We start from the raw sequence: 13777 nt of genomic DNA, 5'->3' as shown, positions 1-13777 counted from the left end.
GGAAATAGTTTTTTTTTCCTTATTTATTCCTTTATTGGTTCATTCTACTGGTTCTATAGTTGATAAAACTTGGATAAAGTTACTTGCACCAGTGCTAGTGCAATATAAAATTATGTGCACTGCTCAAATAATACGTGCACAAACTAGCACATGCACGTACTAATTCGGTCCCTGTACATCCAGGTTTTGGAGCAACACATACTGCCATCCAAGCAACATCTTTTTCAGGGACGTCCCTGCTTATTTCAGCAAGACAATGCCAAGCCACATTCTGCACGTGTTACAACAGCGTGGCTTCGTAGTAAAAGAGTGCGGGTACTAGACTGGCCTGCCTGCAGTCCAGACCTGTTGTCCATTGAAAATGTGTGTCGCATTATGAAGCACAATATACCACAACCCCGGACTGTTGAGCAACTGAAATCGTACATCAAGCAAGAATGGGAAAGAATTCCACCTACAAAGCTTCAACAATTAGTGTCCTCAGTTCCCAAACTCTTATTGAGTGTTGTTAGAAGGAAAGGTGATGTAACACAGTGGTAAACATACCACTGTCCCAGCTTTTTTGAAACGTGTTGCAGGCATCCATTTCAAAATGAGCAAATATTTGCACAAAAACAAAGTTTATCAGTTTGAACATTAAATATCTTGTCTTCGTGGTGTATTCAATTGAATACAGGTTGAAGAGGATTTGCAAATCATTGTATTCTGTTTTTATTTACATTTTACACAACATCCCAACTTCATTGGAATTGGGGTTGTACACAGCCTGGTGTCAAAAATCAGCAGTGGGAGATCAGCTTAAAACAAGAACACTGGAAAAAGTCCCCCAGTGTTTTCTGCCAACGTTGACAGAAATATTCCAAGTAAGCCTTCATGGCAGTTCTCAAAGCAAATGTCTAAAAGTTCTCTATCAGGAGTGGCTTTCCTGCCTGTCTTCTGTCACCACAACATGTATCAGAGGAGTTACAGGAAAATACTTTAGGAACATGTCCACAAAACTGTAAATGTCCACCTTATCTCAGCCATCCAGTTTAAAACTTTTCCTTTAGGACCTCACACTTTGGCAGTACTGTGCGTTTCCAGAGACGCAACATCATGTTTTCATGCTCTCCTTGCTCTTTCCCAGCTGTACGCACACATCTGTGTGCACAGTTTACAGCTGCACAGCAGCCAACAGCCACATTCAATGTAACCATATCGTTTAAATCTTCCACACCCGAGTTGTCATGACTAAGAGAAGGACACCAACGCCAACGTAATCTAAGAGTCATCCAAAAACATGCACAACAGCAGCAAACAGAGCATTCACGTGCGCTTTACCTTTCCTGAAGTCTGACGTCCAGTCCAAACATAGACTGTCCCATAGCAGGCGAGTAGTCACAGCAGCAGCAGACACCCTCCAGATGTGAGGGAGAGTGGGAGAGAGGAAAGGAAGGGAGTAAGAGAAAGTGCTGACCCGAACACCAGCCAAAAACACAAATTCTTTCCTTTTTTTCTTCATATTTTTTTTCCATTATATTGATTTTTTTAGTCCACCAAAATGTGGCACTCGTCATGTAAACATGTACAGTAAGTTCAAGTTGTGATACCTTTTTGTTCACTTTCTTTTAAAATGTTGTTTTCATCTAAATCTTTCCAGTCCCACAAGATTCTTTTATTTTTTTTTCTCCATTTACAGACTTTTGGAGAAGAAATGCTTGGATGTGCACAAAAGCCAGATCACTTCAAACGCAAACAGCGGTTGTGCTTTGGAAGCATTTTTATTGTGTCAGAAACAGTGGTGATCCTGCCAGCCACAGAAATAAAATGCTAGAAAAACCAAACCACCCATTTATCTTTCCAATGTACACTGAATCTCACATTGCCACATCATGGGAGGCTTATTGATAAAAGATGTTTTGTTTTTGTTTTTTTTTAAGATTCATGCTTTCAAATGGAAAGAAAATAAATTGTTCAGAGAAATGCCCTGAGATAACCTTCATTTGGAAAAACAGACATGTTTTTCCTTCATATTGCAGCAATAAATGAAAAAAAAAAATGACAGAAGTGGCTCCCAAAAAACCAGAAGCAATGGGATGCGACCTATTGTCCCACATGTCTGTGGGCCAGATCCAAGTCACATCAGGCACGTTGAGAGAATAATCTGTCCGTAACAGTATAATTCTCTACCATTTCAAGCACACAGGTGCAAGGCTTTGGGGTTAATTGAGTATCAAAGCTCACATAAGAATTCAACCAAAAACAAGCTTATATTTTACATGACGACATTTTATTAATTGTGCTTTTCTCTCACGTTCTGCTTCTTTGGCCACATTTACAAAACATATTCATTGAAGTAGCTCTTCAGCAAATAGCGGTGTAACGTTAAGTTTATTACAAGAAAATACATTTTGCACACCTCTCATTATCAGCAACACCATCAGAGGCGTGCACTCTGCTCATCGCCTTGGTTTTTACCGACGTTTGTATGTACGTATTTTAGCAAGAAATTAAAAAACAAAAACAATTTTGATGAAATTTGTGCACTGGGCCGGTGGATGGGAAGAAGCAATTTAATTTTAGTTAGTGTCAGTCAGCGATCAAGGTCAGTGGTCAAGGTCAAACTTCTAGCCCTATGCTAATGTTAATTTCACCCGGTTCTTACTGTAATACTGTCCCTCACAAAGTACAAAGTCAAACTATTTTGCACATTTCAATTTATTCAAAGTCACAGTGGAAAAACAGGCCTGGATTCTGAAGAACGTCTCTCTCGCAGGAGATACATCCATTCAGAACCCTGAACAATGGAATAAAAGTTTTTATGAAAAGGCATGCACAAAACTCGTACTCAGTGTGCTTGTGTGTGCTAAAAATAAATGATGCGCAGCAGAAAACTCAAGAGAAGCACTTCATAGGAGGAAAACAATGACAGATTGTAGGAAAAGTGTTTCCCTCTGTGTGCTGTCTGCAGTGCATCAATGATTTTTAGCACAGGCGAGCACGATGAATATCAGTTATGTGCACCCCTGTTTATAAAGCACAACATGGGTGTGACGAAGGCGGACTTTATTTTGCAAAATCCTTCCCTTATTGGTCCTCTTGGGCATTCAAGGGAGGTCCCACCCCATGCCCATAACCCGCACGATGACGGGACATATGATTTATATTGTAACTTGAATCTCTTTGTTGTAACTGGTAAAACCAGTTCAACCCAGTTCGACATGCACATTTAGACAAATAACAGACTCAAACTAAGAATATAACCATTTAAGTAAAGTAATTACTTAATACCAATACAAATAGCAAAGAAAGCAAAATAAAAAATAATAGATAAACACAAATATATCTGACACTAATTTCCAATGAAAATATAAACTCGCTGTCTGTATAGATTTGAGTAGGCTATCTCAGTAGGCTACAACAGATGAGTTAAGATGACCATTACATGTGTTTTGTTGTTGTTGTTTATGTTGTTGGTTTTTATTTTATTTTTTTATTTTGCAGAATTAGTCTGGCAAGTCCAGCTGCTAACAGTAATTTAAAAGGGTGGCAGTACTGTAATATCTTTGCACAAATAAGCTGTTGTTGTATGTGACAGTAGGTGCACTGTAGAATAACAGCATCAAACTGCCAACTCTAGCTCCCAGTAGTTTATTATAAATAGTCACATTTGAAGCTACTACGGCCGCTGCAGTACACACCTGCAGCTTTTGTGATGTAAGATTGAGACCCAGGGAGTTTCTGGCTTTCCAGAGGTTGGCCGTCCGGGTCGTTGCTATGTGACATTTGTGCCGCAGAAATTACAAATTACGCTTGGGTAGACATGCCTGGGTGTAACTGCTGGGCATCTGGAATAGCCGATGATGCAGGTAGTACACACGACTCGCCATTGTGGACCAACAGTTCTACCTCATTTGTATTCCCGTTCTTGAACGCCGTCTTCTCTTGCCAGCAGGCCAATCATGTCCTCTCTCCATCAAATGTAACAGGGTGATTCTTAGACTACGGGCACTTTTATGTCCCTTTATCATATTTTATGAAAAAAGAAAAAAGGGGAAATTTCACACTTCTATAGTTATCTTTACAATGAAAGTGTTTTAAGAAATTTATCCTAGTAGTCTATGATGACTTTTTTCACCTTTTTTCAGCATCATTATATGCAAATATTGCCGTTTTGTGCTTGTCCCACACCCAGACTTATGATCTTCAATGATAAAAATGAATAGTAAACAAACGTTTTTTCTAATGTTTTAAAATATCTCTGAATAAAATATCAGTAAAATAATCAAAACATAATTGGGGTATTCAATGTCATACAACTGTTGTGATTTTTTTTTAACGAAATGTAGTTGTCCCACACTATTGCTGTAATTTCCACCACAACAATAATGTCCCTTTAAAAAGTTTGTATGAAAGATTGTGTGGGTAGTTTCTATGGAGATAAACAGTAACATCAGAGCACATGTATATAGCACCAAATCACAACAAACAGTTGCCCCAAGGCGCTTTATATTGTAAGGCAATGGTGTGGTGGAAATTACATTTACAAGGCCAATAGTGCCCGTAGTTAAAGAATCACCCAACAGCTCCTGCTTTCTGTAACCCGCGGTTGAAACATTCCGATCTTTTAAATGCTCTCTGATGCATTTAATTATATGTTTCTCGGCCATGGCATTACTTCGACTACCTAAACATAGATTCACAATGGCATCGCTGCTTGTTTTGCCTGACCAGGCATGTTGATATGTTGGTGGTGTATGTGAGCAAGCGACCTACTGCAGCGCCCCTAGTATCTTCGAATGCGGCTGTTGAAATGGAAATTTGTTAAAAAATTACACTATACTATGATGTCATTTTCTAGTCACAGTGTAAAGGAAGTCCGGTCAGGGAGCATCCACTGCTGCCACACATCACCATATCCACCACACTACAGAACCATCTTGGATTCTAAATGTCAAACAGTATAGAATAAATTTGTCTTTTTCTCCTGTATGGAATTAGATTTCGGTCCTTGTTGGTTTGCAGTGAGTAGAAACATGAAGCAACTCAATATTAATTCATATCAATAATCCTCTCTTGTATTCCAAAATAATGCCAGAAAGGACTGTTAGGAGACAATGCAGTGTTTTGGGTTCAAGTGAAAAAGGGTCATTTTAGTTGTGGAAACAGTGTGTGTGGAGTCTGTTTAAAATTGAAAGAATATTTGATGAAGTGCATCTGGACTCTGGGTGTTTGCGGTAAATCTTCTTGAAGCAACCTTTTCAAGACACACAGTATTTTTCTCATGCCAGATAAATCGGCATCTAAAAAGTATTTGTGCGGGAAGCACCAACACCCAGTGCAGACAGGAATGAAGACAGTGATAAATGCTTGTAACGGGGCAGGTAAAGGGATTCTGGGTCGCTTATGTCTTGTGAATACATCACTTAGAGATCACATGCGTGTTGCATTCAGGATCACTTTGAATCCTCAACTTTGCTTTCTAATGTGAAGGAATGTGAGGAGCCAAATCCTGATCCATGCTCTCTTCATTACTCATCACATTATTTGCCAGGCCGCTTTCCCGTCAGAAGAGCACATATGGTCACTGCAAAGTGTTTTTCATAACTTTCCATTGTTTCAGTGGAACACAGACAATGAAGCAATGATGACTCCAACAGTCACTGACAACTTCTTTGAGAGCAGGATGCAGATTCTTATGCTACATTCCATACATCAATGTGACTTTCCTGACCTTCTGCTTCAATAATGCAAAGAAACAGCTCTTGAAGTTGAAGATCAGAAAGATAAACCTGAGCTAAAACTATTTACAAGCGCCTCTGATGTCACTTACTGTTGCCCACAGAGATCTCTATAAATAATTAGTTAATAGCCATACAGAACAATTTTTAAGCCGATTCTATTCACAAAGCAATGCCCTGGTGGCGAAATTTGGAACTACAGTTGTTTGTAATAATACAGAAAACAGCTGATTTTGGGGGACTGTTTATGCTACATTTTTAAGTATTAAGTACAAAAATGTTTTGGCTTTTATGAAAATCTTTATTGAAGGTTTAATCTGTTTTCCATTGTGTTCAATTTTTTAAAATGAATTTTTGTCATCAATAAGCTTTTCTGAAGCTGCTTAACTAGAACAAAATTACATGTAAATAAATTACAAAAAACGTAAGTTGACAGTGTTCACGTTAGATCAAATTTTCTTCTTTTTTGGGGGGGGGGCATGTGAGACATTGTTGAGACACAGTTCTGCCGTTTGTTTGTTTTTTTGTCTGGAGTGTGAACATGTTAATTCTGGGTTTGGGGTCAAATGCAGACAGAACATGTCTAGATTTGAATGTGCTGTCTGGGATGTTGGAGGACAGACAGACGGACGAATTCTGTCAGGTGTGCAGCAACCTCACAGGCTTTCATTTTGAAATACAGGCTCTTATTGTGGAAGTGCGCGTTGGACCGATCACCTTGCTGTTTTTATGACTTGAATCCTCATGAAATAAATGCATAAGTATGCCAAAGGATGAAAGTCAGCTCTTTCTGGATTTTAATTGATGCTCCAGATGCACAAACACACAGAGACCACTCCCCTTTTATGACATGGATTATTATCCATGTCATAAAAGGGGATAAAATAAATAAAATAAAAACCAGGTTTACATGGTTTAAGTTCATTAGTTGAATTTGGATTTCTTTGGAAGTGGAGAAAGGGCAGCTCCTGGACATGCCCCCCAACATCTCAAGGAACTCCTCACCCCACAGCTCCCCACATGCACCCTCCGATCCGCAAATACAAACACCCTCAAAGCCCCCAGAACCAAGCTCAGCACCATGGGGTACCAGGCCTTTTGCTCTGCAGCTCCAAGGCTGTGGAACACCATCCCAGACCACCTGAGGGCCTGACAGACCACTGATATTATGAAACAAAACTTATAGACATGTGCATTATAAATAAAATGTATTATTATTATTTAGCTCCTGAAGAAAAACCATGGACCATGTGTAGAGAAAAAGAGCTCTCTCCCTCTCGCATTTCATTTATTTCAATGGAGTTTTATTCATATGGGAGCAAAGCAAGTGTTACATAGAGCAAAAAATAAAATAAAAAAAACTAAGAAAATGTACATACAGTCAACAATATTCAGCAGTAAGTGAATGTGTAAAGAGGAGATGTGAGATTGAAATAATAGCAGAAATAGTGCTTTGCGGTAAAAAAAATATACTATTGTATACATTGTGTTATACATATAGACACAGCGGTTTACTCTCCTGTTCTGGGTTGAGGGTGGTTTATGTTTGTTGTTCCTTCTTTTCTTATTGCAGCAACGCACAAACCTTGCTGCCGCTGCATTTGCATATTGTTGTACTTCACTCAGCAGATACAGAAGTTTGTCTATGTTGGTCAAAGTCATCATCTCAGTCCACCCAGGCTGGGCAGACGAAGACAATGTACATTAAGTGCATTGTACAAGGACACATACAGGTCGCATGAGTGGGATTCAAACCCAGGTTTATCTTTAAACCTCAAAGTAGAAGTAGGTCCTTTTCATTGCACATAAAGAAGCCAGTTTGTTTGTGTTTTATTGTGGGAAAGAACTTGTCTAGCGGTCTTACACACACTTAAATAATTTTATTGGAAAATTTTCCACCAGTGTTCCTTATAAAAAAAAAATGTTTATGTTATTGTGGCAAATAGGGCATGATGCATCATAAAAGACCACTTAAAGGGGCATTGTTAATTTACGTGATTCAGTTCAGAGGATGAGCGTGTACTCCACCCGCTCCGATCCATCCATGTATCCACTCCCAGTTTCAAAAGAATTCCATGGGACATAAAACTAGGACTTGTTTTGACAGATCATTGAGTGCCTCTTTGAGAACTTAATGCAAGAATGTGACAGCACATTAAATTTACCACATGACAATCCCGAAGGCTTCTTTAGTCAGAAGAGTGAATCATGATGACCATATATGTGCAGTTCTGGAATTTCATCCTCATTCACAGTGACTTTCTAATTTCAACTGTAAATAAATTCAATTGGTATGGAATCCACAGCAGAATTGGAGCATTAAATGTTCTTGTACTCAATATGGTTCTGAAAAACACGTGTGCCACGACCGTCTTTAAAATGCCTAATTGAGTTTAAATGTTCCTTTGCAAAACACAAAGACATAATAATCTTCGACACTAAATGAAATAACCCCACGGAAACTGCAGAGTAAGACCCAGAAAACTATAAAAGCGGAACAAAAGCTACAGAGAAATTTGGGTCAGAGCTACTTAAAATATTTGTCTTCTAGCCACGTTATTCTTTGTACAAAGAAAAACTACAGCGTGGCAGTCTGGAAGATGGTCCCTGCAGTGCTAGGAAAAAAAAGAAAAAAGATTAATGATCCTCTGAACATACAATACATCCTGAAAGTATTCACAGTGCTTCACTTGTTCCACATTTTGTTACATTACAGCTTTATCCCAAAATGGAAGAAATTCATTTTTTCCCTCAAAATTCTACACACAACACCCCATAATGACAATGTGAAAAACTGTGACATTTTTGCAAATTTATTAAAAATAAAAACAAAAAAGAAACCAAGAAATCATCTGCACCTAAGTACAGTAGTGTTCAGAATAATAGTGGTGCTATGTGACTAAAAACATTAATCTGAGGTCTGTTAGAAAAGTATTGGACCTTTTTATTTTTTTCAAAAACCTGATGGATTTGAATCACGTGTGCTTGTGTGAGCAAACCTTAAACCTTTGTGCGCATGCGTGAACTTTTTCACACCTGTCGATTGCATCATTTCCTGGTAAGCAGCCTTTGTGTGAGGTGCGTCATGTGCTCGGCATTTTTTCATTCCAAGGAAAAAGACGGAACGAATGGAGCAGCGCCGCATCAAATTTTGCCAGAAACCCGGCGACAGCCAGGTGGAAACCATTCGGATTATTAAGACGGCTTTCGGTGATGATCCTATGGGCATCACACAGATTAAGGAGCAGGATAACCGGTTTAAAGAAGTCCGCACAACGGTGGAGAGCGAGCCACGCTCCGGTCGGCCATCAACATGCTGAAATCACCAGATCATTTCCAAAGTGAACGCTGTGGTGATGCAGGACCATCGTGTGACTATCCGAGAAATTGCGGAAGAGGTGGACATCAGCACTTTTTCAGAACATTCCACTGTGATAGAAGATTTGGCTATGAAAAGAGTGGCGGTGAAAATCATGCCGTTGGCTTCGGCACAAAGCTGACGGTGCAGCAAAAGTGTCTTTGTGTTGAAGTCTCACAGGACATGCTGTGACATGCCCACCTCTTCCACAATTTCTCGGATAGTCACACAACTGAAAAGTCACCGAAAGCCGCCTGAATCATCCGAATGGTTTCCACCTGGCTGTCACCCAGTTTCTGGTAAAATTTGATGCGGCGCTGCGCACGACACGCGTCCCACACAAAGGCTGCTTACCAGAAAATGATGCAATCGAAAGGCGTGAAAAAGTTCACGCATGCGCACGAAGGTTCAAGGTTTGCTCATGCAAGCACACGTGATTCAAATCCATCAGGTTTTTGAAAAAATAAAAAGGTCCAATACATTTCTAACAGACCTCGTATTTCTTATTGTTACATGGAAAACAAGGTACCAGTAGATTCAGTAGATTCTCACAAGTCCAACAAGACCAAACATTCATGATATGCACACTCTTAAGGCTATGAAATTGGGCTATTAGTAAAAAAAAAAAAAAGTAGAAAAGGGGGTATTCACAATAATAGCAGTGTGGCATTCAGTCAGTGAGTTCGTCAATTTTGTGGAACAAACAGGTGTGAATCAGGTGTCCCCTGTGTAAGGATGAAGCCAGCACCTGTTGAACATGCTTTTCTCTTTCAAAGCCTGAGGAAAACGAGACGTTCAAGACATTGTTCAGAAGAACAGCGTAGTTTGATTAAAAAGTTGATTGGAGAGGGGAAAACTTATACGCAGGTGCAAAAAATTATAGGCTGTTCATCTACAATGATCTCCAATCCTTTAAAATGGACAAAAAACCAGAGACGCGTGGAAGAAAACGGAAACCAACCATCAAAATGGATAGAAGAATAACCAGAATGGCAAAGGCTCACCCATTGATCAGCTCCAAGATGATCAAAGACAGTCTGGAGTTACCTGTAAGTGCTGTGACAATTAGAAAATGCCTGTGAAGCTAATTTATGTGCAAGAATCCCCCACAAAGTCCCTCTGTTAAATAAAAGACGTGCAGAAGCGGTTACAATTTGCCAAAGAACACATCAACTGGCCTAAAGAGAAATGGAGGAATATTTTGTGGACTGATGAGAGTAAAACTGTTCTTTTTGGGTCCAAGGACCACAGACAGTCTGTGAGATGACCCCCCAAACTCTGAATTCAAGCCACAGTTCACAGTGAAGACAGTGAAGCATGGTGGTGCAAGCATCATGATATGGGCATGTTTCTCCTACTATGGTGTTGGGCCTATATATCGCATACCAGGTATCATGGATCAGTTTGGATATGTCAAAATACTTGAAGAGGTCATGTTGCCTTATGCTGAAGAGGACATGACCTTGAAATGGGTGTTTCAACAAGACAATGACCCCAAGCACACTAGTAAATGAGCAAAATCTTGGTTCCAAACCAACAAAATTAATGTTTTGGAGTGGCCTGCCTAATCCCCGGACCTAAATCCAATTGAGAACTTGTGGGGTGACATTGAAAAAGCTGTTTCTGAAGCAAAACCAAGAAATGTGAATGAATTGTGGAATGTTGTTAAAGAATCTTGGAGTGGAATAACAGCTGAAAGGTGCCACAAGTTGGTTGACTCCATGCCTCGCAGATGTGAAGAAATCATGAAAAACTGTGGTTATACAACTAAATACTAGTTTAGTGATTCACAGGATTGCTAAAAAAGCAGTTTGAACATAATAGTTTTGAGTTTGTAGCGTCAACAGCAGATTGAGCACTATTGTTGTGAACATCCCCTTTTCTACTTTTTTTTTTTTTTACTAATAGCCCAATTTCATAGCCTTAAGAGTGTGCATATCATGAATGCTTGGTCTTGTTGGATTTGTGAGAATCTACTGGTACCTTGTTTCCCATGTAACAATTAGAAATATACTCAAAACCTGGATTAATCGTTTTAGTCACATAGCACTACTATTATTCTGAACACTATTGTATTAACAGCCTTTACATGAAGCTCTAAATTGAGCTCAGGTGCATCCTGTTTCCACTGATCATCCTTGAGATGTTTCTACAGCTTTACTGGAGTCCACCCGGGGTAAATTCAGTTGATTGGACAGGATTTGGAAAAGCTCATACCTGACTACATATAAGGTCCCACAGTTGACAGTGCATGTCAGAGCACAAACCAAACATGAAGTCAAAGGAATTGTCTGTAGACCTCAGAGACAGGATTGTCTCGAGGCACAAATCTGAAGAAGGGGACAGAAACATTTAGGCTGGTTTGAAGGACCCAATGAGCACAGTGGTCTCCATCATCTGTAAATGGAAGAAGTTCGGATCCAACAGGACTCTTCCTAGAGCTGGCCACCCATCTAAACTGAGCAATCGGGGAGGTGACCAAGAACCCAATAGTCACTCTGTCAGAACTCCAGCGTTCCTCTGTGGAGAGAGGAGAACCTTCCAGAAGGACAACCATCTCTGCAGCAATCCACCAATCTGGCCTGTATGGTAGAGTGGCCAGACAGACGACACTCCTTAGTAAAAGGCACATGGCAACGCACCTGCAGTTTGAAAAAAGGCACCTGACAAACTCTCAGACCATGAGGAACAGAATTCTCTGGTCTGATGAGACAAAGACTGAACTCTTTTGCGTGAATGTCAGGTGTCATGTTTGGAGGAAACCAGGCACCATCTCTACAGTGAAACATGGTGGTGGCAGCATCATGCTGTGGGAATGTTCTTCAGCAGCAGGAACTGGGACACTAGTCAGGATTGAGGGAAAGATGAATGCAGCAATGCACAGAGACATCCTGGATGAAAACCTGCTCCAGAGTGCTCTTGACCTCAGACTGGGGTGACGGCTCATCTTTCAGCAGGACAATGACCCTAATCACACAGTCAAGATATCAAAGGAGAGGCTTCAGGACAACTCTGTGAATGTCCTTGAGTGGTCCAGCCAGAGCCCAGACCTGAATCTGACTGAACATCTCTGGAGAGGTCTAAAAATGGCTGTGCACCGACACTCCCCATCCAACCTGATGGAGTTTGAGAGGTGCTGCAAAGAGAAATGGACAAAACTGCCCAAAGATAGGTGCACCAAGCTTGTGGCATCATATTCAAGAAGACCTGAGGCTGTAATTGCTGCCAAAAGTGCATCAACAAAGTATTAAGGAAAGGGTGTGAATACTTATATATATTGTTCAGAATAATAGTAGTGCTATGTGACTAAAAATATTAATCCAGGTTGAGTATATTTCTTATTGTTACATGGGAAACAAGGTACCAGTAGATTCAGTAGATTCTCACAAATCGAACAAGACCAAGCATTCGTGATATGCACTCTTAAGGCTATGAAATTGGGCTATTAGTAAAAAAAAAAAAAGTAGAAAAGGGGGTGTTCACAATAATAGTAGCATCTGCTGTTGACTCTACAAACTCAAAACTATTATGTTCAAACTGCTTTTTTAACAATCCTGTGAATCACTAAACTAGTATTTAGTTGTATAACCACAGTTTTTCATGATTTCTTCACATCTGTGAGGCATTAATTTTGTTGGTTTGAACCAAGATTTTGCTCGTTTACTAGTGTGCTTGGGGTCATTGTCTTGTTGAAACACCCATTTCAAGGGCATGTCCTCTTCAGCATAAGGCAACATGACTTCTTCAAGTATTTTGACATATCCAAACTGATCCATGATACCTGGTATGCGATATATAGGCCCAACACAGAGGGAGTTTTTCCTTACCAGTGTTGTTCTGGGGGTTGGTAAGGTTAGACCTTACCTGTGTGAAGTGCCTTGAGGCAACTCTGTTGTGATTTGGCACTATATAAAGGAAAATAAATTGAAATTGAAAAAAAAAAAAAAAACACACCATAGTAGGAGAAACATGCCCATATCATGATGCTTGCACCACCTGGCTTCACTGTCTTCACTGTGAACTGTGGCTTGAATTCAGATTTTGGGGGTCGTCTCACAAACTGTCTGCGGCCCTCGGACCCAAAAAGAACAATTTTACTCTCATCAGTCCACAAAATATTCCTCCATTTCTCTTTAGGCCAGTTGATGTGTTCTTTGGCAAATTGTAACCTCTTCTGCACGTCTTTTATTTAACAGAGGGACTTTGCGGGGGATTCTTGCAAATAAATTAGCTTCACACAGGTGTCTTCTAACTGTCACAGCACTTACAGGTAACTCCAGACTGTCTTTGATCATCCTGGAGCTGATCAATGGGTGAGTCTTTGCCATTCTGGTTATTCTTCTATCCATTTTGATGGTTGTTTCCCATTTTCTTCCACGCGTCTGTTTTTTTTTGTCCATTTTAAAGCATTGGAGATCATTGTAGATGAACAGCCTATAATTTTTTGCAGCTGCGTATAAGTTTTCCCCTCTCCAATCGACTTTTTAAATCAAACTACGCTGTTCTTCTAACAATGTCTTGAAAGTCCCATTTTCCTCAGGCTTTCAAAGAGAAAAGAATGTTCAACAGGTGCTGGCTTCATCCTTAAATAGGGGACACCTGATTCACACGTTTGTTCCACAAAATTGACAAACTCAGTGACTGAATGCCACACTACTATTATTGTGAACACCCCTTTTTCTACTTTTTTTTACTAATA

At 39.9% G+C, this 13777-nt stretch overlaps 1 protein-coding gene across 2 annotated transcripts in view; it reads right to left on the bottom strand.

Moving 5' to 3' along the window:
- The window catches only part of podn (podocan), a 34036-nt gene extending 32566 nt beyond the window's left edge, over nt 1–1470 (bottom strand). The window contains exon 1 of one of the 2 annotated variants that reach the window (XM_034180328.1): nt 1321–1470. The gene's annotated coding sequence lies outside the window, so the exon portion shown is untranslated. The remainder of the gene's footprint in view (nt 1–1320) is intronic. The other variant, XM_034180327.1, reaches the window with a different exon arrangement.
- Nucleotides 1471–13777: the final 12307 nt, after the last annotated feature.

Source organism: Thalassophryne amazonica, chromosome 10 (genome assembly GCF_902500255.1).
Source record: "Thalassophryne amazonica chromosome 10, fThaAma1.1, whole genome shotgun sequence".
NCBI lineage: Eukaryota > Metazoa > Chordata > Actinopteri > Batrachoidiformes > Batrachoididae > Thalassophryne > Thalassophryne amazonica.
Note: the sequence above shows the minus strand (reverse complement) of the source record. Positions and strands in the feature narration are given on the sequence as shown.